Source organism: Portunus trituberculatus, unplaced genomic scaffold, assembly GCF_017591435.1.
Source record: "Portunus trituberculatus isolate SZX2019 unplaced genomic scaffold, ASM1759143v1 PGA_scaffold_205__4_contigs__length_1045770, whole genome shotgun sequence".
NCBI lineage: Eukaryota > Metazoa > Arthropoda > Malacostraca > Decapoda > Portunidae > Portunus > Portunus trituberculatus.
The window spans coordinates 385,940-410,589 of NW_025541373.1; the positions used below are offsets into that span (position 1 = coordinate 385,940).

Sequence of the window (24,650 nt, forward strand, 5' to 3'; positions counted from 1 at the left end):
GGCAAGCTTCAGACTCACCGCCGCCGCTGCAATTGTTATTATTTTTTCCCAATTATTATTATTACCATCATTATTGTTGTTATTGCTATATATATATATATATATATATATATATATATATATATATATATATATATATATATATATATATATATATATACTACGAAAGAATTTGGAAAATACATGTATTTATCTCTATACATGATGGTGCAGTATGACATGTTGCTCACGCATGCGCAGTATGCTTAGTAAATCTGGTCCTGACTCCTCGTGCGTCTAGCAGTGCATAGGCCACCCACGCATGCGCAGATGAACAAGACACTTCCGGGACATTTTTTACTGCGACACCGGCTCTCCAAAAAGTGTAAAGGCGTCAGAATTTGAACTTGTCTCATCACAACTGGTTCCAAGGTCACGTACATCCCTAGCCGGGCTCTCCGCTATTCTGTTGTTAAATGTGGGGAAATGTTGTTAGTATGTTATCAAAACCATACAAATAAACATTCTTAAACACCAGTGTAACATCAACTACACAAAACCTTCTTCAATACACGTAGTCTGTTTTCTCTCTTTCCTTATGAGAGAGAGAGAGAGAGAGAGAGAGAGAGTAGTGGTAGTGATGGTGGTGGTGGTGGTGGTGGTGGTAGTAGTAGTAGTAGTACTACTACTACTAATAAGTAGTAGTAGTAGTAGTAGTAGTAGTGTGTGTGTGTGTGTGTGTGTGTGATAATAAAACATTTCTTTACACACATAATAAGAAATACATACACCTGTTTGTATTCGCGTGCGTATGGACAAACAAACGAACGAAAACACACACACACACACACACACACACAAATAATACTAATGACGTGATATCTCTAACACATCCTCATTTCAGCCACACCTTAATCCATGAAGTCAGTCTCTCCACACTTGTTTAATCACTCACACGTCCAAATCACACCTGTCATTGTGTGTGTGCCCTCCTCACTTGTCCCTCACACTATACACTACACCTGCCTGTCACTTCTCTCACCACACACTGCACCAACACCTGCCTGTCACTTGAACTCTTTCACGAAGGAGGTTTCAAGATAACTTTCTTAAGGCCTCGCATTTCAGTAACCACCCTACAATGATTTTTTTCTTTATTCCTCCTTACCCAATGCCCAAATACTACGATAAATAAATAAATGATAACATTGCTCTATTTACACATGCCCAAATCGCACCTTATTTATTTATTTTTTTTTTCAATCTGGCCACAACGCATTTCATTTCCCATGCCTACAAACTTTTCCTCTACCAGCCTATAGAATTCTGCAGATTTGGATAGGCCGATTGGCAATGCTGCTCGTTCTCTTCCCGGCCTATGTCTGTTTGGTTCTAATACACACAAGTATAGGCCCTTTCTCTATTTACATCATACAGTAAGCCTATGCAGATTTCACTGGTATTTTCTTCTCTTTAACCTATTTTAACCTACTGCACATTTCATTAGGCTGTACTTTTTCTCTATGCCTATATAAAAAAAAGTTAGCTTTTTTTTTTTACTACTAGTACCTAAGTGCAGTTTTGTAGTTATGAGCCTATTGAAATTACTACTTTAGGCTGAATAGGCTTCGTTATAGGCTGTCTTTAACCTATTTAGGTTAGAATACATTTTTTTTTTCATCGGTTCATAGGTTAGGTCAGGTTAGATTACACATACAATGACCCACACTAATATTCAATGCCTATATGCTGCACGATTGGCTGAAATACGCCTTTAATCGTTTTTTTTATATTCATGACTAAGCCTAATCAAATTATATAAAGGCTGTTTTTTAATGAGTCTACAATTAGGGTAAGGTGGATAGGATTGCATAAGCTTCAAGATAGGCCTTATATTTTCCTGGTCTACATGAGCCGAGGCTTGGGTAAGTTTTGAAGGGGTCACTTATGTTGCAGCAGTCTATGAGTTAGGGTTGGCTAGGCAGAGGTAGGTTGGTAGGCAGGTTTAGAAACGAATTTCTTTGGTGTCCACCTGTACACATAGCATAGGATAAAGTTCTATAGGCATACCCAGGCTGGCTGAGTTAGGTTCCCGTCACTTCTTGGGTGGGTTCCGTGGGCCTACACACTCAAGGGCTCTTGACGTGGCGTGCTGAGTGACAGAAGACATAGGGCAGACCAAGACTCCCCTCACTGGCCTGGATTCGGGGACGTCCTGGGCTGCGTGGAAGTAGCAGAAAAGGACCTGCATCCCGTAGGCAGTGACGAAGATAAGCAGATGCCACAGGCCGTGTAGGATGGGGACGTGCAAACCCTCTTGGCCTCCAGACAAAGACAGTGAAAAAGAGAAAACATACAACCCTAACCATAAGTATTGTGGACTGTATACATATTATGACTGTATACATATTACAGTACAATCACTCAAACTTCTCAGTATATATGGATGGTGGAATAGCCTACGTCAAATAGTGAAATCACCTACACAAATACAAGTTGACAAGTAGGAAAAGAGCAATCATCACATATGGGCTGCCATAATGGCTGGAAAGGCCCATGCCACTCCCCCCATAGTCTGGCAAATCTTCCAAGAAAAAAAAAAACCCTATGTAAATCTTGTGTGGTGTGGTGAGGAAGTACACAGTGGACTGCTGGTAGTAGCAATCCCTGTAAGATGTTATGACAGTACTACAAAGAGGTATAGCAAGTTGGGGTTAGTTTAGTGAGGTTTACATAGTACCCTCAAGATTTCAATCTTACTTTCAGCCTTACTATCTTACAATACGGAAAATCCTAGAATTCGGAATGCCTGAACCCCCATGACTTCTGGATTTCAGGACTTTTTACTGTACTACTCCAATCAACTCCACCACTCATGTTTTCACTCTTACTTCCACTTACTTACTTACTTGCTTGCCTGCCATCTTGACCCCCGCCACGTCCTGCTGGAGATGGAGAGCCTTGGTGACACCCTCGGGAGACCGGTTCCCACTGAAGGTGTGCTTCACCTGGCTGTGCCGAGGAGCAAAGGCTGAAAGGTCAGGCCAAGGTCGGGAGGAGGCAACTCAAGAGAAAAGAAAAAGAAAGAAACACACCGCACACCACCACCACCACCACCACCACACACTCCCATAGGCATGGGTGTGGCCCCACTGGTCCACACAACACACCACCTCAAAAGTGGATCTTCACATGCCGGGCAATGTCATGCTTTGTCTTGAAACACTTGCCACAAACATCACACTTGAACTCCCTCAAGCCAGTGTGTCTGAAGGCGTGCCTGTCGAGAGCACCGATGGTAAGGAATTTTTTGCCACACTCCTCACACTCAAAATTTCTAACACCACTGTGTGTCAGGGTGTGTGCGGTGAGTTCAGACTTGGTGAAAAGTTTCTTTCCACATTCCAAACACTCATGATTTCTAACACCACTGTGTCTCAGGGTGTGTGTGCTGAGTTCAACCTTTGTGGTGAATTTCTTTCCACATTCCAGACACTCATAATTTCTCACACCTCTGTGTTTCAAGGTGTGTGTGGTGAGGTGAGACTTCTTGCTAAATTTCTTTCCACATTCTAGACACTCAAATTTTCTAACACCACTGTGTATGAGGGTGTGTGTGATCAGATCAGACTTTATCGTAAATTTCTTTCTACACTCCAGACACTCATACTTTCTAACACCACTATGTCTCAGGGTGTGTGTGGTGAGATGAGCCTTTTGAGCAAATTTCTTTCCACATTCCAGACACTCATAATTTCTAACACCACTGTGTCTCAGAGTGTGTAGTCTAAGCCCTTCTCTGGATGTAAAAGTTTTATCACACTGTTGACACTCAAACTTTCTCTCTCCTCTGTGGGTGGAGCTGCTTGCCTCCAGGTCATTCTTGCCACCAGTCCTGGACCTCACCACACCTGAGGCAGACTGCTGCTGCTGCTGCTGCTGCTGCTCACTCATGCTGCTTTCCAGCCTCACCCCTCCACTGTAGCACTGCTCCCACCAGCACACGCCACAGTGGGTCCTATAGGAACCTTTGGGGAAGCCAGCCAGAGGAAGCTACATCAGACCCCACAGGACACCCAGCCTGGACACCTGCAACAACAGTGATGGTGAGAACACTAAGAGCCACTGGCCATGGCCAACAATAATTCTGAGGAAAAAAAGGTCCACATGAGTACCAGTCTCCTCAGTAAATGCCAAAGAGAATATCTAACTGAAGAGGATATGTGTGTTGGAACCTCCCTCTTGAAAGCATTCAAGTCACAGGAAGGTGGAAACACAGAAGCAGGCAGAGAGTCCCAGAGTGTACCAGAGAAAGCAATGAATGATTGAGCACACTGGTTAATTCTTGCATTAGAGAGCTGGACAAAGTAGAAATGAGAGAAGGGAGAAAGTGTTGTGCAAAGAGGGTGGGGAAGGAAGGAGGACAGGCATGCAGTTAGCAGCAAGATCAGAAGGGCAACTGGCATGAAAATAACAGTGGAAGATAGCAAGAGATGCAACACTACTATGGTGAGAGAGAGGTTGCAGACAATCAGCCAGTCAGAGAGAAGTTGATGAGATGAATAACTTTTCATTCCACCTTGTCTAAAAGAACAGCTTGAGTGAATCCCTGTCCCCATACATGTGAAACACATTCACCAGGTTGGCCCAACCAATTCATGTAGGAAAACTTTAGTGTTTCATAAAAGAAGTTAAGGTGAACCTAAAACTGATGGCACACCACCCCATAAAAATTTGTGTTAGAAATTGTGCAACTTGATCCAAATACTGGCTGTAAGTAGGTGCCATAAGCAGTATTTCAGTGTCTAGCCCTGGAAATCATACAACACACTGAATATTTGAGTATACAATGCAGATTTGAAAGCGTCAAGCAATGCAAGTTTTACAACTGCATCAGGAAGAGAATTCCACAGGGATACAATTCGATTAGTGAAACACCTACCTCTGCAATCAATAGCAGAGAATCAGTGGAACACCTTAAATTTATGACCACTTGTTCCTGTTTTATTAGATTGTTGGAACAAATTAGCTGGTTTTATGACTGATTATGAAATATTCGTGGACGCTTCTTCTTCTTGTGAGCCCCTTTAGCGTGTGTGTTGCTTTCACCACAATATTTGTGTTTCCACCTCTCCATGGCCTGCTATACTGGGTATCATATATTTATATTCATGTACAATCATGCCACAAGATCACCCTGACTCTGTGGCAGTGGGCGAGTTCAGAGAGGCTCAGCTGTTCCTTCTCACAGTCCTCACTCCTCAGTCTGTCACTAACCTGCACTGTGAGTGGATCATTTCTCTACATTTTCACTTTGTATTCTATACTAAGGCATAAAAGTATTGCTCACAGGAAAGTGATTCCAAGAAATCAAGGAAGACTGTAACCATTGAGAAGATGGAAATGTTAGATTTCTATGCTATGGGAGAACACCTTGGTGGTTGTTCATGTGATGGGACTGAGGGAGAGCACAGTGGGTGCCATTAGGGCTAATAAAATGAGAATGTGTGTTTTTATTTTATTTCAGTGATTTACCAATTATTGTTCTTTAATATTTGAGCAACAAAATCTGCAAAATAGGCAGACATTCCCAGTGGCCAGGAATGTAGCTCCCCAATTACCATTGTTCTCTAGGGGAAAATTATGGTGGAATAATGCAATCTTGAACGTGATGTCTCCAGGAATGTAACCCTCACGTTAATTAAGAGTCGACTGTACAATTACAAAATACTTTTTTCACTGGATAGCAAAATACAAATACTAAATATTTTGTTCATTGGATGCCAAAATACAAATACAAATTAATTAAAATTGTATTTAAATACCATACAAATACAACTGAATTTGATCCAACACTGGTCTGTACCACAACTAGCAGCCTATTTCAGAATGATTGCTATTCTCAGGTACAGAGTATGATATCTGTAATTATATACTTTTTTATGCAAGTAGGGAAAATGGCCAAGAGCAACAAAAGATTAAAAAAAAAAAAAAAAAAAAAGCCCACTTGGAATGCCAGTTCCCTAATGGAAATAGAATTTGCCAAAAGTCAGGGACAAATGTATTGAATCTCCCCTCTTAAAAGAAGTCAAGTCATAGGAAGATGGAAATACAGAAGCAGACAGGGAGTTCCAGAGTTTACCAGTGAAAGGTATGAATGATTGAGAGTACTGGTTAACTCTTGTATAAGAGTTGGACAGAATAGGGATGAGAGGAAGAAGAAAGCCTTGTGCAGCGAGGTCGCAAAAGGAGAAGCATACAGTTAGCAAGATCCATAGAGCAGTTAGCGTGAAAACAGCAACAAAAGATAAAAAGAGATGCAAAACTTTGGCAGTGAGAAAGAGGCCAAAGACAGTCAGTCAGAGCCGCCGTGGTACAGTGGAACCATGCGTGCTTTGGGGTCCGAGGGGTCTCCAAACACACGGGTTTAAATCCTGTCCACGGTCTGAGTGTAGGTTGGGCTTCCTCACTCGGAGCAATGGTTTCCTAACGGGTGGGCTTTGAGATATGTAGTGCCCCAAAAAGTATCCCCTTTAGCCCAGAAATTCCCGTGAAAAGCCCACATGGTAAAAAAAGAGGGCAGTTGATGAGACTAGCCTAGCGTTTCTAAGAAGACCAGGAAGTCTCTTACTCTGGAAGTGAAGCTGGATATTATTCACAGACACGAGAGGCCAGAAAACTAATGGCACTGCTTGCCACCATCTTGACTCCATCTACTGTCTACTATTTTCAAGTCAGCAGACTCTATTAAGAAGGCTGTTGAGACCGTGTCTTCCTTGCAAGCTAAAAGAACCACCTCAACTCGTGACTCTGCAATGAATAAAATGGAAAGCCTTGTGGAAATGTGGTACATAAGTTTTGTATGCAGTACAATGATGTGCCCTTTGTTTACATTCCACAGGTTGCCAGCAAGCATATTTCCCACTCCACTCTCCCTCCCTTCATAAATTTATGATCATCAACATTATAAAGTTACTTACATACATACATACATTAGTGTACATTATAATGACTTAGTCTTAAATTAAACTGCTTAAATGTTTAACTTCATAATTTTTACTTTCATTAAACCTTTCACTGTACTATGATGCACTCTCACTTTGTTTACTCAATGGAAGCTCATGTCAGGGGTCAAACTTGTTATAATTGGTTCGCTTAACGAAAATTCACTTAACAAATGTTTTTTAAGGAATGTAACCCGTTCATTAAGTGGGGGCTGCCTGTGCATATATATGCAGTCAACTCTCAATTAATGTGAGGATTAGGTTCCTGTAGACATTGCTTTATTCAAAATTGCATTATTCAAACATATTTCTTACATAAAACAATGGTAATAGAAGGGATTATAATCCTAGCCACAGTTTTCACTGTCTAGATACTCACTCCACTTAGCTTTAATTACTTCTTCACATACCTTGCACAATATACTAGTCAACGATACTGGTCTGTAATTTAATGGTTCCATTCTACTACCATTCTTATATATAGGCACAATGTCAGCTCTTTTCCACTCTTTCGGGACTATTCCTGTTCGTATGGAGGTTTTCACAATATCAAATACGGGGTTCAACAATTGATCCTTACATTCTTTTAGCAACCTCCCAGATATGCCATCAGGCCCCATTGATTTATTAATATCCAAATTGCTTATAATTTTCCTTACATCTTCTTTAGTAACCATGATGTCCTGCATTTGCTTTATTTCCGTAGGCCTTCCTCCTGTAAAATACTCCTCCTTTGTAAACACTTTACAAAAGTTGTTGTTCAAAATTTCAGCTATATCTCTAGCATCCCGTAATGAGGCTTGGTGAAGTGGCTCAAATGGAGGACATGTCAGAGCCTTAAGGACCACGTCTAACATTCCATGAAGGAGCCCTACAAGGTGGGCGTTGGACTTGCCTTGAACAAGTCTTTATGACCTCACGGAGAACTGGGTCAGTAGAAAGATCAAAGCCTTTAAGGGCAAACACCCCATTGAGCATGGCCTTGTAGCCTTTAATGGCAGTGACTGACATTCTGCAATCCTGTCTAAGAAAGACCAAAAAATCTGCAATCTTCTGGCTGGTGGGATTAGAGACTGTGTGACCTTCTCTCCTGCACCACTCTCGAAACCTTTTCCACTTGTATTGGTAATTCATAATAGTGGAAGGTCTTTTAGATTCTGCCAGGAATTCTGTAACTCGGGAGGAATAGCCTCTGTGTGAAGGATTCGCTTGACAGTTTCCACGGTTAGCTGTAGCATGGGAGAGCTTGATGGAATTTGGGAACATGAGGCTGACGAAGTACATCTCTGGGGTGCGGGAGGCGCCTGGGAGTGTCTACTGAGGTCTGTATGAGGTCTGGGAACCATTCCCTCTGTGGCCAAAACAGAGCAATCAGGATAACGTTTGTTTGACGTGCCATTCTCAGCTTGTTGAGCACCTTCCTGATCAGCGGGAAAGGTGGGAAGGCATAAAGATCTTGATGATCCCAATTGTACAGAAAGGCGTCTGTGGCTACTGCCATTGGATCCCGAAACGAGGAGATGAAGTTTGGTAGCCTGAAGTTGAGCCTCGTTGCAAACAGCTCCACCGTTGGATAACTCCAAAGCCTCCACAGGAGATTCCAAACCTCCTGGTGGAGAGTCCACTCTGTGGAGATGATCTGATCCTGTCTGCTGAGGCAATCCGCTAAGACGTTTGCCGAGCCCTTCACGAATTGGGTGAGGATCCGGACGGCATGATCCTCCGCCTACTGTAGGATTGCTTGAGCCTCGGCATTGAGGCTTCCTGAACAAGTCCCGCCTTCTTTTGCCAGATACGACAGGGCCGTGGCATTGTCGGAGAACACTGCCACCGTCTGTCCTCGGACATGTTCCTTGAAGTGCAGAAGGCCGAGACATACAGCTTTGAATTCTAGAAAGTTGATGTGTAAAGATAGCTTGTGAGCGGCCCACACACCGCTCACTGAATCGTGTAGAATCGACGCTCCCCAGCCGACGGTGGAAGCATCTGTGTACAGACAAACGTCCGGGGAAGCTAACTGAAGGGACTGTCCCAACCGAAGATTGTGGTCCACTGTCCACCACTGAAGATCGTCCAGGATTTTGAAATCCCAAGGAACTGGAAGGTCGTCTCTGTCGGACTGGCGATCCCAGAATTGGGAAAGGCGAAATTGAAGGCTGCGCATCCTCCGTCTTGCCCCAGGAACTAGATGCAGCAGGGAGGACATGTGGCCTAGGAGGGCTAACCAAGCCTTTGCTGAAGGGGACTGAACACTTAGGAAAATCTTGATTTGATGTTGTTGATTCTCTAGTCGTTTCTGTGTCGGGAAAACCTTCAAAAGAGGAGCAAATCTCCATCCCCAAATAAATCCTTGTCTGGGAGGATGAAAGCGATGACTTTTCCCAGTTTACCTGGATTCCCAGTGATGCACACAGACGGAGGAGGTAACTGGTTGCCTCGAGTGCCGTCTGTTCCGAGTGAGCTAACAGCAGCCAGTCATCTAAGTAACGGAGGAGGCGAACCCCCTGTTGATGTGAAGCTGCTGAAACTGGACCCATCATCCTGGTAAAAACTTGAGGGGCCGTGGAGAGGCCAAAGCAAAGAACCCTGAACTGGAGGTGACGCCCTCTCCATATAAAGCGGAGAAACCTTCGGCTGTCGGGATGGACTGGGATCTGAAAATAAGCATCCCGGAGATCGATGGCAGTCATCCAATCGTGCCTGTGGATGGCGGACATAACCATCCTCACCGTTTCCATCCTGAAGGGAGTGGTAGTCACATAACGATTCAGCGTGAATAAATCGAGGATTGGGCGAAAGCCTCCTGTATTCTTGGGCACCACAAATAGGTGACTGTAAAAACCTGGTTTTGCAGAGGTCTCCTCTATTGCTCCCTTTGTCAAGAGACGTTGGACCTCGGATTCTAGTGCCTTGCCCTTCTCGGAACCTGGAGTGTAAGAACGAAACTCCAAAGGTGCCAAGGTGACTGGGGAAAGAGATGTGAAGGGGATCTTGTAACCTTCGCGAAGGATGGAGAGAACCCACGCCTCTGCACCAATTGCCATCCAACTGTCTAGATTCTTGGCCAGACAACCTCCTACTGGAACCTGAGATCAACCTTGGTAGCAGTCTTAAAAACAGGGGGAAGGTGAGAGAGAATCGCCTCTCATCTCATGGCCTTGACATTAGTTAGAGCGAAGCATGGCATGGATCGCACCCTTCTCAAGCTGTGTGGGCTTGAGCGAGTCCTCAGTCAAAGCACCCTGGAGTTGCACAGCTGGACCCTCACCCAGGGTCTGTGGGCGGAGGCGTTGTACTGGACACACACGCCTGTTCCTGCCCTGACCCCGTCCTGAAGGAGATTGTACATGTGAAGGATCCAGATCTGCCCCCACTTCAGGACGGGATTGCTTGATCCTCCATGGATGATCCTTAGGGGTCCTAGAGCGTTCCCCCCCCCATGGATCCAGCGGAGGGACAGCCTGATCTAATCCTAACTCATCCCCGGGCCTCTCCTGCTCCCGGTTACCCACCGCTGGCATGTCAGCTAGGAGTGACTTCACACTCTGCCTTACGCCGAGGCCGGGAGGGGGGTTGGTAGCGGACTGCACCGCACCTTGAACCGAGAGCGAGGGGGCAGCTGTAAGAGAGGCGGTATTAGGAGCTAACCTGCCCTCTACTTCCTTAGACACCATAGCTGATACCATATCAGGGAAGGAAACATATTTACTGCCTTCCTGAAATGCGAAGAAAGCAGCAAACTCCTTGAAAAAACTTGACTTATCCCAAGGAGACATTTTGGATCCCGGAAAATGAGAAATTGAATCCTCAGGCCTCACTGATCCAGGTACCGAATCTTTGTCTGATCCTGAAGCTGTGGGAGACAGGACCACTCCACGAGAATCAGAACATTTGGCAAAAAGCTCCCAAGACTGGCCTGAAGGGTTAGAGGCTTTCTTCCTAGCTTTATAGTCTCGTCTCTTCTGTAAAGTCTGTTAGTACTTATGGGAACTGAGCACCCGCCTGGGACTCCACTCAGCACACTCCCGACATCTGTTGTTTACATCACAGAAACCATCACGGCAGACAATACATACAGAGTGTGGATTGTTGTGGGCACTCCCAAGGACCCTCCTGCATCCAGACGCAGCACAGACTCTCCTGACAACATGTGAGGCCGAGGAAAAAGGTGATGAAGAGCCCAGCGGTGAGCCGGTAGCATGGCGGGTCGAGTCCTGGCCGCCGCCGACACTGCAGTCACCGCCACAAACAAACTCGACGTCGCCGACAAGCCCTCCTGAACCTCCTGATGGCCAGCCATAAAACAAACAGGTCCTCATAGAGGAAACAGCAGGGCAAAAAAAAAGTTCCAGAGCACTGTAACAGATCCGCATGCAAGCGCGTCTCAAGAAAGAATGACGTGGCGGGCTGAGGGAGACGGTGTTGCCGTAAGTTACCAGGGTGGAATACGACGAAAGTTTTGAATGTGGAATAGACGGCTGGGTAATAGGGAACATTGTAAATGCTAATATATAAGAAGCAGGTTATATGTGAAACAAATGGTCCATTCTAGCTTTCACCAGCCAAAAACCTCATTTTTGGTGAAGGTCCCCAAGCTTGCTGTTCTTGGAGAGGATCAGTGATGATTGGGAGGAAGGACTTTTTTCTAGATATTTACGACTACCACTCCTGGTCAACCATCCTACTCTACCTGGTCAACCATCCTACTACTCTGGTTGGTATCATTGTACTCTTACACCAACGGCAACATGGCTTTTGTTGCCCCTCTCACCTTGTAGAGCTTCTTATTCTGAGTAATTTGGACCCATACATACCCGTCACAAATTGTTTACATCGTTGGTAAGAATTTTTTTTAATTTACCACTTTTAGGAGAGAATTAACACCCACCCATGTGATGAGGAATGCCGTTAAGCGTGTTCATTCGTATGTGCGTACATTGTCACATTATTTGCACAGACATGAAATGAAGGACAGTGATTGGTTCTTTTGCCTCAGCATGCAGCCACTGACCATTAAAAATAATGCATAATAAATCTAGCCAATCAGTGATTTGTGGAGACAAGCAATTGTTGGAATCAGCCCATGGAAGATGTCTGAAAGGGCAGGATGTTGCCTTGATTATATCTACTGTATCGCCAGATTTCATGAAGAGAAATAAGGTAATGACCATGTTAATTTCTTAGCATTGCTAGTAGAGTAAGGTTAGGCTAATTTGGTCTGGTTAAATCAGTTCAGTTGGATTAGATAAAGTTTTGTTCTGAGGATGATGCATGTCGTCTCAACTATGTTTGGTTAGGTTAGGTTTGCTTAGTTTAGTTTTGATTAAATAGATAACTTTAAATACGATGGCATAGCCACTGATGACGATGATTTGTAAGGGATGGGAGGCAGACAGAATGGGGAAAAAAAAAAGATTAATTTGTGACAAAGTGTAGATTCACTCAAACGGGTCAAAATCTACCAGATAAATAGCTTCATCCGGAAGTGAGCTGTTGGTGTAAGTCTATACATTTACCCTCTGGTCAAATGTCCTGCCCCCAAAAGCAGCAACACTGACAGGATCATTATCATTTGATCCACTGGAGGATGAGGGCCCAATTCTGCACTATTATAGTATAGACATCCCATCACTTACCTCTCAGTTGCACGGATTGGGGTTGCCAGCGGTCGCCAAGTCTCAGCCAGATGTATGTACAATGTTACCAATATAGTGAAAGAACTTATTGTTAAACTATTAGGACATGCAGTGTGTGTACAAAATAGAATCTCTTTCTCTTTGTAACTGTTTCTTTACAATTCAAATAATGTTAATGAAACAATCTCTCTCTCTCTCTCTCTCTCTCTCTCTGTTTTCTTTACAATCGAAAGGGGGAGGTTGGGGTGAGAGTTCTTTCGCTACAATGGTAACAGTGTACATCTGGCTGAGATCTGGCGACCGCTGGCAACCCTCAACCGCGCCAGCTAAAAGGTAGGTGACGGGATGTTTATACTACGATAGTGCCCCCAATCCTACATTCTGTACAGAGAAATTTCTGCAACCCCACACTCACTATAACCTGAACTACCTGATCAGGAAGACTAAAACACACGGAGGAGGGATGGCACCAAGCGTCACACTCATCACAACTAAGCTTCGTCACAAGGTGCACATTTCATGGCACTCTCGTAAAGAAACCATCCCGCCCGATTGTTTTGATTAATGGTTTCTCCTTCGTATTTCTTCCACCCTGCTGATTTGACGCCACATATATGGAGCCATGCCATTGGTCAACGAGAGAGAGAGAGAGAGAGAGGAAAGTTGCCTCTATCCCTCATCCCCTTATTCGTTACCATATTTTCTCTTACTCTCTCTCTCTCTCTCTGACTAATAGCGTGGCTCCATCTACGTGACGTCAAATCAGCTGGGTAAAGGAACTGCGAAGGGGAAGCCGGGAATCGAGGCGAGCGGGCGGGATATGTTCTTTACGAGAGTGCCCATTCACAAACTAACTCGGAGGGATAAGGTCCCGGTACTAAGCCCTACCTACAGCAGCTGGCTCAAATACTACACACTCACACATATCTCTCTTTACCTTTATCTCTCCTCGTAAGCCATCTCTGGTCACCTCTCTCTCTCTCTCTCTCAGCATGCCAGCAGGAGAGGGCGACGACTTTTTAATAAGAGGCAAAGTGTCTGGTTTGTCTTTTAAGGCCGTTACGATCCTCAGTGACATCAGACACTAGAAAGACTGTTAGTGTGGACTGTGGGCTGTTGGTGCCGCGGCTGGACGACTACAGAGGACGATTTGGCGAGGGCAGCCAGGCACGAGTGACAGTCCCGCTCAGCTCGTGACTGGCTGCATGGTTGGTCCCCCACAAGGAATATACAAAAGAATATACCCCACAAGGATTTTATACCATGTCTTGTATACTTCTTAGCCCCAATCCACCACCCGAGGCCCGACCATTCCTGCATAGCCCCATAGTTCGGTGTAGTTCAGTTGATAGGCGGAAACAACGAGTATAAAGTTCCTGACGCGTTTTGGTTTGGGTTTTACCTGAGTCTATACCTGTAATTAATTATTATTTATTCATTTCTTTTACTTTATGTTCTCCTATTTTCCAAAAAAAAAAAAAAAACTATGTATTATTTCTTTTATTTTCTTCCATACTAGATTTTTCAAGAGGAGGATGAGGAGGTCAGAAGGAGGAGGTGGAGGAGGAGAGGGAAGAAGGAGGGGATGGAGATAAAAAGAAATGTTTGCTTTAGTTATATCAAGAGAGAGAGAGAGAGAGAGAGGAGGAAGGGGAGGGGGACAATGTTTTCTTAAAGTGATTTTCCAGTGAGGTGTTCTTCATTTTCTGGGTAAGTTCGCTGCCAGTTGGGGGTTTGCATCTTTCTTTGGTGTAGGCAGCCAGCTAGGGCAGTGTAGGAGGAAATGGTTTAGTCTTCCTTATCTGCTCCACACACGACACACTCTGCTGGTTGGTTTTGAAATCTAGCTCCTTCTGTCTTCAATGTTGAGGATATTGGTTCGACGTTTGAATAATATAATTGATCCTTCTCTATTGTCATATATTTCCTTCTGACCTCCAATCTTCTCTCTCCATTCCTTATACATATTCAGACTAACTTTTTCTTGCAGTTCTTGGTTCCATATCTGTGTGTCTCATTCCTCAATTTTCGAACTTATTTCATCATTGGTCCTAATTCCTGCTGCTGTGTTTTCCTATCTAACATAACATAACATAACATAACATAGATAATAGGATAACAAAGGGCCACCAAGGCCCATCTAGGTTATCCTGTATCAGTCGCACAGCGACCTCGTCATCAGTACTTAAAGATACACTTACAAGTACACAATACATTATATACTAATTCTAAATATTTGGCCCATTAACAGGGCTAAGTCCTGCAGCGAATTCCTCTACAATCTGTGATCCCCATACATGGGGATCATGTCTTGTTTAACTATAGTAAATTTCTTATAAAAACTATCATGCAGCGCTATACATAATTATAAATCTAATAAATTTAAGTGCTTATCTAATCTGTTTTAAACATTGTCAAACTAGTGCTATTTACAACCCTCTCTGGCAATGCATTCCAGAAGTCTACCACCCTATGACTAAAGAAATATTTTCTTATATCTAACCTGCAGCCTTGCTTTCTAATCTTCCTGCCATGATTTCTAGTCCTACTTCCCTCCTCTAAGGTAAAGAAAGATCTCACATCTATGTAGTTTGTATCTGAGAACATTTTAAATAACTCTATCATATCCCTCTTATACATCTCCTCTCAAATGAAAACATGTTTAATTCCTTTAATCTATCTCTATACTCCAGGCGCTTTAATGCTGGTATCATCCTAGTTGCTCTTCTCTGAACTGCTTCTAACATGTTGATATCCTGCCTATAATGGGGTGACCAGGCCTGTATGCAATACTCTAAATGGGGCCTAACATAGGAATTATATAAGCTACGCACCACTTCCTTACTTTTATAACTAACATTTCTATTTATAAAACCCAGGATCCTATTTGCCCTATTTCTTGCTTCTAAACATTGCTTTGAAAATTTCATAGTCCTGTCTATCACTACTCCTAAATCCTTTCCTTCCTCTACTGCCTCTAGCCAACATCCCTCCATCTCATAGCTAAAGTTTGTGTTGTCTTTACCTAAATGCATAACCTGACACTTTTAGAATTAAACTCCATCTGCCACCTGTCTGCCCATGCTATCAGCCTGTCCAGGTCTCGTTGTATTCTGTAATTGTCCTTTTCACCCTGTACTGCACATGCTATCTTAGTATCATCTGCAAACTTTGATACTTTGCTACTAATTCCTATATCTAAATCGTTAATGTACACCAAGAAAAGAAGAGGTCCTAGCACTGATCCTTGGGGTACCCACTAACCACTTCCTTCCACTCAGACATTGCCCCATTTAATACTACTCTCTGTTTCCTATCAGAAAGCCATTCACTAATCCAATCAACTAACCTACCCCTATCCCATGTAGTCTCAATTTGTACACTAGCCTCCTATGCGGTACCTTATCAAACGCCTTGCTAAAATCTAGATATATAACATCTATGCTATTTCCATCATCTAACTCCTTGGTAATATATTCTAAGATATCGAGCAAATTTGTAAGACAGGACCTTCCTGATCCAAAGCCATGTTGGGTATCTCTAATTAATCTATTCTCATTTAAATGCTCCCTTGCTACTTGCGAGTCACTGTTATTGTGTTTAATAATTTTACTTTCATGTCATGTGGCTGATCATTGTCTTTAAAGTGTGATGAGCTACGCTGTGTGACATTATCTCATGTGAACAACCGCCCCCCCCCCCCCCGCAGAGGAGAACTCCGTAAAATTACAAGCATACATTGACTGACCTACAGTAAGTCTCGTATACTTTTTAAACCCTGTACAAGGACCTTATCCGCCCTTGTATGGAGCACTTTTCGCATGTCTAAGGGAGTTCCATTCACACAGTTTGTTAAATAGGGTGGAATCAAAAGTTTTTCGTCTCATCAACTCCCCTCCTCTGACTGACTATCTTCAGCCTCTTTCTCACCGCCGGAATGTTGCATCTCTCTCTAACTTTTATCGCTTTTTTCATGCTAACTGCTCTTTTGATCTTCGTAACTGCTTGCCTCACCTCCTCCTGCGGCCTCGCTGCACAAGGCTTTCTTCTTCCTCTCACTTCTATTCTGTCCAACTGTTAACCAGTAGCTACTCTCAATCATTCATATACTTCTGTAGTAAACTCTGAAACTCCCTCCCTGCTTCTGTCAAGACAATCGTCTTTGAATATTGGATAACTCTTATGATTTTTAAGGAAACTGTCAATCCAGTGGCCCCTTTTTTTCCATTTTTTGTTGCCCTTGGCCAGTTTCCCGTCTTGCATAAAAAGATCCCTTCCTTTCCTCTCACACGCTGCTTCTCATCACCTGTTCTCTTTCTCTATAATATTTTCTCTTTTTTCCTTCCTTGTGTGTGTGTGTGTGTGTGTGTGTGTGTGTGTGTGTGTGTTTACCAGTACGTGTCTTCGTTTAATCCGAATTTTCATTAACTTCCTTATTTGAGCGGTATTTTCCTTCCTTCCTTCCTCCCTCATCGTTCTCCTCTATAGAGTGGTCTCCTCCCCATCTCTGCAGGTTTGAGAAGCATTGCGGCGGGAAGGGTGACCTGTTGCTGGAGGTGCTGCGCTGACGGTAGCCACAAGCCCAGAGGCAGGGGTGGCGTGCAACCTGGCAAGCTTCAGACTCACCGCCGCCGCTGCAATTGTTATTATTTTTTCCCAATTATTATTATTACCATCATTATTGTTGTTATTGCTATCCTGTTTTCATTTGTCTCATCACTGTTACATTAATTTGCTATACTGGTTACCGTTATGGCGCCCCGATGTGTCTGTGTAGGTTAATATTATACAGGAATTTAATACATTTGATGCTCTTTTTCTTTAAGAGAGAGAGAGAGGGGGGTTGAGGAGGGGGAGAGAAATGCGGAAGGGACACAGCCATCATCTTCAAACCATAATACCTTCTGAAAATACGAGGCAGATGAAATGAATGAATAAAGGAAGGAAGGAAACTGCAAATGAGAATGAAGGAATGAGATTTAATAGATGAGAATGAAGGAATGAAAAGGAAATGCATACGGGACAAATTCGAGACAGGACCGAAGCATCGACACGAGACTCGAACCCACGAAACACCTTAACAAATATCAAAACATTAAAAAAAAAAAAAAGAAAATGAAGAATCCACATACCTAGGAATTAATGCAAGAAAATTGTATAATTCATCTACACTTTTCATGCACCATCAACCATTAGACTTGAAAAGGATTAACTTATATAGATGAAAGGTAGGTTAGTTGTCGATTCAGATACATGAACAATGCAAGCAGCACATACGGCAATCCAGACCACAAATAACACGGCGAAAAGAAGAGAAACAAAAAAAATAAAATGAAATAAAATAACAATATGGTTTGCCCAACAGCTTTATACACCTACTGATTTCCTTTTCATTGACTTTTCTTTCCACTTTCCAAACTCTTAATTTTTTTCTCCACCTTATCTATGAAGAAGCAAGAAAAGAAAGTGTCGATTCAGAGCGTTAGTGTTGACTGGACAGTGGATGGGGAGTGCCGTGTTGCATCAGTGTTGAGAATATTATTACCTCGTCAACCACTTGGATTTAGCACTACGACGGGACGCAAAGAGGAGAGAGCAAGGGAGAGTGAGTATACCAAGTTAGTTTAGACAGGAGAAGTTTGGTATTAGTGATTGGAATGTAATAATGTTAGTCTCTGACTAGGTTAGATATTTGTTACTGTTACCTGAGAGAGAGAGAGAGAGAGAGAGAGAGAGAGAGTGTGTGTGCAGGAGTATGACTAGAGAAAATTACGAAAGAAAACATATATTATGGGTAACTTAATTAATTTTGGATGTAATTTTTTATTAAGATGGATTCACACGTGTTATTTTGCGACTGAAATTGCAAGTCGCTAGAAGTATCGACTGAACCCTTCTAGTCAGAAAACGTCACACAAAGCGACTGGAAAGTATCGACTAGTTGGCGCCTTGGCGGGAAGTGAGTGTAAACAAATCGCTACCCGTTAAGATGTCTTCCTCCAGTGACGATGCTGAAGCAGTGGTTGGTCTTCTCTTGGCGCACCGGAAGAGTCAACAGAAAAGAAGATGTGTGTGGATACGTCCCTGGCTAAGTAGAAGGAAAGGAAGGAGTGTCTGCCACATACTAATTTTAAGAAGACTATAAACAACTGCGATCAAATTATATGGTGACAAGTGTTCAGTCCTCACTCCTCACCTCAACAACACCCTGCATTGAGGGAAACACTTCTTGGAGAGTGCCACCTATTTCCTCCAACGACGACTTTTTGACTGTATAATTCATTTCTGGGTTCCAAATGTGTTCATTCTTTTTCCCTCACCAGCTCTAACATTTTCTCTACACCTGGAGACCACATTTTCAAAGCTTACTCCGTGACGTCACAACGTAAATAAAGTCGCAAATCGACTGGACAAGACCAAGTTGGTCTTGTTTTGCGACTGGCTTCTCCAGTCGCTGGCAGCGATATTTAATCGGAAACTCTAGCGACTTGCAATTTCGGTCGGAAATTGGCACGTGTGAACCCGCCTTTGGTTTTTCAATGTGTTCACTATTTAGTAACGTATCTGCTTAATTGCTAACATGATTAACTTGTTGACTATTTCAAGTATTTATTCACACACGTGTTTTGTCACGGTATGTTGCTTGTGTTACTGTGTTGCTGTGGACCAGTGGTGGATACGCACGGTGGCCCAGGCAGGGACGTGGGGCACTTCATTATTCAGGTGAAGGATGTTACTCACCTCAAAACGCACAGTAGCCCAGACAGGGACGTGGGGCACCTCACTATTCAGGTGAAGGAAATGAAACACTAAGGAACACAACACAACACAAGACAGATTCAAGCATCGTAACAACACACACTTTCCCCGGGTAAGAAAAGGCTTGAGAATAAAACTATGGCTCGTACTATAAGCTCTGTAACTTCATGGGTCCGTGCGCATTACTAGTGGGATTCGACATGCAGGATTTGATGAGGTTAGGTAAAATAGTAAAGTCAGGACGCCTTTTTTTCTTTGTTGTAAGACTGCCCACCTAATATTTCGAGAGTTCCGCTGATATATGTCAAGAATTTGAAGTCTGTGCCTTTGTAAGTTTATACTGCGCTCTTATTTTTAGCATTATTTTTTCCTCTCCTTATTTTGTTACTTCTTCAGTGTGTGTGTGTGTGTGTGTGTGTGTGTGTGTGTGTTAAGATTAACCTTAGGCCTATGCTTAGGCTCATTCTATTTATACCAAATCATCCTTTATTTTTCTTTATTATAATGTTTTCAGAGAGAGAGAGAGAGAGAGAGAGAGAGAGGTGGGTGGAGTGGGGGTGGGGGAGAAGAAACTATTACTATCTTTATATAATCTTTAATTTGCATAAAATTCAGTTTGGTCTACATAGCAAGTGCATTTTTGTGCGCGCACACACACACACACACACACACACACACACACACACACACACACACACTATAATTTCAAGACAAATCAATTTTCCTTTCATTTTCACTTCCTTTACATTCATCATCATCATCATCACCATCATAATAATAATAATAGTAATAATAATAATAATAATAATAATAATAATAATAATAATAATAATAATGTTTACTGACCACTCGTTCAAATTTACATTCGTGGATAATTCCGTGGTATCTTTTGAGACATGGCACAGTTTAATATGCATGGCGTGAAAGAACAATTGTGGCCCATCTAATGAAATAAGTGAATACATAATGCAAATGTTATAATATAATAGGAAGGAAGTGAAGCAGTGATACGATAGACGATTGTAAGAAATCATTTGGGTAGATAATTATATTGAACTGTAAGTCATACATTCAAAGGTCCGCCGTGGTGCAGTGGAACCATGCGTGCTTTGGGGTCCGAGGGGTCTCCAAGCACACGGGTTCGAATCATGTCCACGGTCCGAGTGTAGGTTGGGCTTCCTCACTCGGGACAACGGTTTCCTAGCGGATGGGCTTTGAGAAAGGAGGTACCCCCAAAAAGTACTCCCTTTAGCCTATAAATTCCAGTGGAAAGCCCACATGGTATATAAAAAATAAAAATAAAATTAAACACTCTTATAGGAATTAATTAATAGTCTGGACATACATACATACATACATGCGCAGTACTGGTCGTAGTAGTAATAGCAGTGTTGCAGTAGTGGTGATAGAATGACTACAGTATGGTATAGTAGCAGTGGTGATGGTGGTGGCAGTATCAGTAACAGTAGTAGTGGTAGTAGTAGTAGTAGAAGGTAGCGTGTAAGTTCCAAAGACATAAGCTGAGTAGATAAGTATTTAAGTTGTGCTTTATTTTTCTCAAGATTTTACAAGATTTTCAACTACAAGTACGTAACGAACTGAATGGTGTAGTCAATATTCAAATCGTAGCCTACCACTACTACAATTCTCAGGTTTAAATCAATATTCAAGTAACACTTCATCTTGTTTTAATCTGGTCATTTTGTAACTTCTTTGGAAAGATATCCGTCTTTTAAGTCTAGAGCAGGGCGTTCTCAATCTGGGCTTCACAAGATTTGCAGGGGTACTTCTTTCTACATGGCTGATTTAATGACACATCCTTTGCAGAATAGCTTTGCACATTGAGTTAGTGTCAGTCACTAAATCAACATTGTGTTCGATGTCAAATTAGTGGGGGTTCGGGTAGATGGTCTATAATTATAACTCAGAGGGTTCTTAACGAGAAAAAGGTTAAGAACCCCTGGTCTAGAGTATCAAGTGTGCATTGAAAGACAACCCTGACAACAACACGTTCAAGACTAACCTTAAGGTGGGTTCACATGTGTCAATATGCGACTGAAACTGCAAGTCGGTAGATTTCCGACTGAATATCGGTTTCTAGCGACTGGAGAGACCAGTCGCAAAGCAAGACCAACATATTAGTCTTGTTCAGTCGATTTGCGACTTTGTTTAGGTTGTGGCGTCACGGAGAAAGGTTTGAAAATGTGGTGTCCAGATGTAGAGAAGATGTTGGAGTTGGCGAGGCAAAGGAGCACGTCTGGGACACTCAGTGAATGAATCATACGGTACAAAACGCAAATTGACCTTGGATGAGGTCGCTGCCACGCTCCAGTGACAGCTTCCCTCTGTGCAGGGTGTAGCTGGAGGTGAAGACTGAACATTTGTCACGACTTAATTTGATTGCAATCGTCATGGTCACCGGAGGAAGACATCTTGTTGGGTAGCTGTTTGTTTACATTCACTTCCTGCCAACCAGCCGATACTTCCCAACCGCTATATGTGAACGTGTTCCGACTTGAAGGCTCAGTCGATACTTCTAGCGACTTGCAATTTCAGTCACATTGATACGTGTGAACCCGCCTTTACCTCAACTGCATTTCAAAATACTTCGTCTCTCTAATCAAACATCAAAAGGCTAAACATTTACATAAATATAAATTAGAAAATGAATTAATCATTACCTGCGACTTACACACACACACACACACACACACACACACACACACACACACACACACACACACACACACAGACTGATTCTGAAGCAGGGCACGTGAAAGCTTAATTTGCGACCCATACATATCTTCAGACAATCATTGGCCTGTATTCAGAAACGCCTTGATCTTTCACCACGACAATTTTCCAACACCACAGAGACGACTAGCCAGGTTGTCAACAGTTTCTCCTTATGATCACTAAAAACCTTGCCCTTCCATCACCAGAACCATAAAAATATTCCTGAAAACATGAGTATCTCGAACTACAGCCTTTGCAAAGTTGTGATAGCGAGAGTAAAGCATTTCAGATATTTTTGTTTTATGTAGGGAAGAGGGCCGGCTAAGGGTGAAAAAAAAAAAAAAAAAGGATTATAAAAAAAAAACACCACTTGAGAGCCGGTGTCGCAGTAATAAATGTCCCGGAAGTGTCTTGTTCATCTGCGCATGCGTGGGTGGCCTATGCACTGCGAGACGCACGAGGAGTCAGGACAAGATTTACTAACATACTGCGCATGCGTGAGCAATATGTCATACTGCACCATCATGTATAGATAAATACATGTATTTTCCAAATTCTTTCGTCGTATATACAGTCAAATAGAATGTTTATTAAAAATTCAAATGATTGGCATATAAACAGGTCATTAATATCACGATTAAATATTTCCATCTCAAGCATGATGATTTCATGACCTGTTTATATGCCAATCATTTGCAAATCGTATCGACTTTGCATTTTTAAACATATTATTTGACTGTATATACTACGAAAGAATTTGGAAAATACATGTATTTATCTCTATACATGATGGTGCAGTATGACATGTTGCTCACGCATGCGCAGTATGCTTAGTAAATCTGGTCCTGACTCCTCGTGCGTCTAGCAGTGCATAGGCCACCCACGCATGCGCAGATGAACAAGACACTTCCGGGACATTTTTTACTGCGACACCGGCTCTCCAAAAAGTGTAAAGGCGTCAGAATTTGAACTTGTCTCATCACAACTGGTTCCAAGGTCACGTACATCCCTAGCCGGGCTCTCCGCTATTCTGTTGTTAAATGTGGGGAAATGTTGTTAGTATGTTATCAAAACCATACAAATAAACATTCTTAAACACCAGTGTAACATCAACTACACAAAACCTTCTTCAATACACGTAGTCTGTTTTCTCTCTTTCCTTATGAGAGAGAGAGAGAGAGAGAGAGAGAGAGAGAGAGTAGTGGTAGTGATGGTGGTGGTGGTGGTAGTAGTAGTAGTAGTAGTAGTAGAGTGTGTGTGTGTGATAATAAAACATTTCTTTACACACATAATAAGAAATACATACACCTGTTTGTATTCGTGTGCGTATGGACAAACAAACAAACGAACGAAACACACACACACACACACACACACACACACACACACACACACACACACACACACACACACACACACACAAATAATAATAATGACGTGATATCTCTAACACATCCTCATTTCAGCCACGCCTTAACCCATGAAGTCAGTCTCTCCACGTCCAAATCACACCTGTCATTGTGTGTGCCCTCCTCACTTGTCCCTCACACTATACACTACACCTGCCTGTCACTTCTCTCACCACACACTGTACCAACACCTGCCTGTCACTTGAACTCTTTCACGAAGGAGGTTTCAAGATAACTTTCTTAAGGCCTCGCATTTCAGTAACCACCCTACAATGATTTTTTTCTTTATTCCTCCTTACCCAATGCCCAAATACTACGATAAATAAATAAATGATAACATTGTTCTATTTACACATGCCCAAATCGCACCTTATTTATTTATTTATTATTTTTTTTTTTTTTCAATCTGGCCACAACGCATTTCATTTCCCATGCCTACAAACTTTTCCTCTACCAGCCTATAGAATTCTGCAGATTTGGATAGGCCGATTGGCAATGCTGCTCGTTCTCTTCCCGGCCTATGTCTGTTTGGTTCCAATACACACAAGTATAGGCCCTTTCTCTATTTACATCATACAGTAAGCCTATGCAGATTTCACTGGTATTTTCTTCTCTTTAACCTATTTTAGCCTACTGCACATTTCATTAGGCTGTACTTATTCTCTATGCCTATATAAAAAAAAGCTGTTTTTTTTTTTTTACTACTAGTACCTAAGTGCAGTTTTGTAGTTATGAGCCTATTGAAATGACTACTTTAGGCTGAATAGGCTTCGTTATAGGCTGTCTTTAACCTATTTAGGTTAGAATACATTTTTTTTTTCATCGGTTCATAAGTTAGGTCAGGTTAGATTACACATACAATGACCCACACTAATATTCAATGCCTATATGCTGCACGATTGGCTGAAATACGCCTTTAATCGTTTTTTTTATATTCATGACTAAGCCTAATCAAATTATATAAAGGCTGTTTTTTAATGAGTCTACAATTAGGGTAAGGTGGATAGGATTGCATAAGCTTCAAGATAGGCCTTATATTTTTCCTGGTCTACATGAGCCGAGGCTTGGGTAAGTTTTGAAGGGGTCACTTATGTTGCAGCAGTCTATGAGTTAGGGTTGGCTAGGCA

At 42.5% G+C, this 24,650-nt stretch overlaps 1 protein-coding gene and 1 long non-coding RNA gene across 10 annotated transcripts in view; one reads left to right on the forward strand and one right to left on the reverse strand.

Moving 5' to 3' along the window:
* LOC123500352 (alkaline ceramidase-like) overlaps positions 1-24,650 on the reverse strand; it is a 100,447-nt gene that overhangs the window by 61,406 nt on the left and 14,391 nt on the right. Inside the window, exons 1-4 of one of the 9 annotated variants that reach the window (XR_006673278.1) lie at positions 13,557-13,683; positions 2,889-4,068; positions 2,050-2,301; positions 147-445 (exon numbers count right to left, since the gene is read on the reverse strand). The gene's annotated coding sequence lies outside the window, so the exon portion shown is untranslated. Of the gene's footprint in view, positions 1-146; positions 446-1,119; positions 2,341-2,884; positions 4,069-13,556; positions 13,684-22,652; positions 23,145-24,537 lie in introns of those variants that run through there. The other 8 variants (XR_006673279.1, XR_006673280.1, XR_006673270.1 and 5 more) reach the window with 8 other exon arrangements.
* Positions 16,696-17,297, forward strand: LOC123500354. Its single transcript, XR_006673281.1, has 2 exons — positions 16,696-16,828; positions 17,176-17,297. It is a non-coding gene; the product is annotated as an uncharacterized LOC123500354 (long non-coding RNA).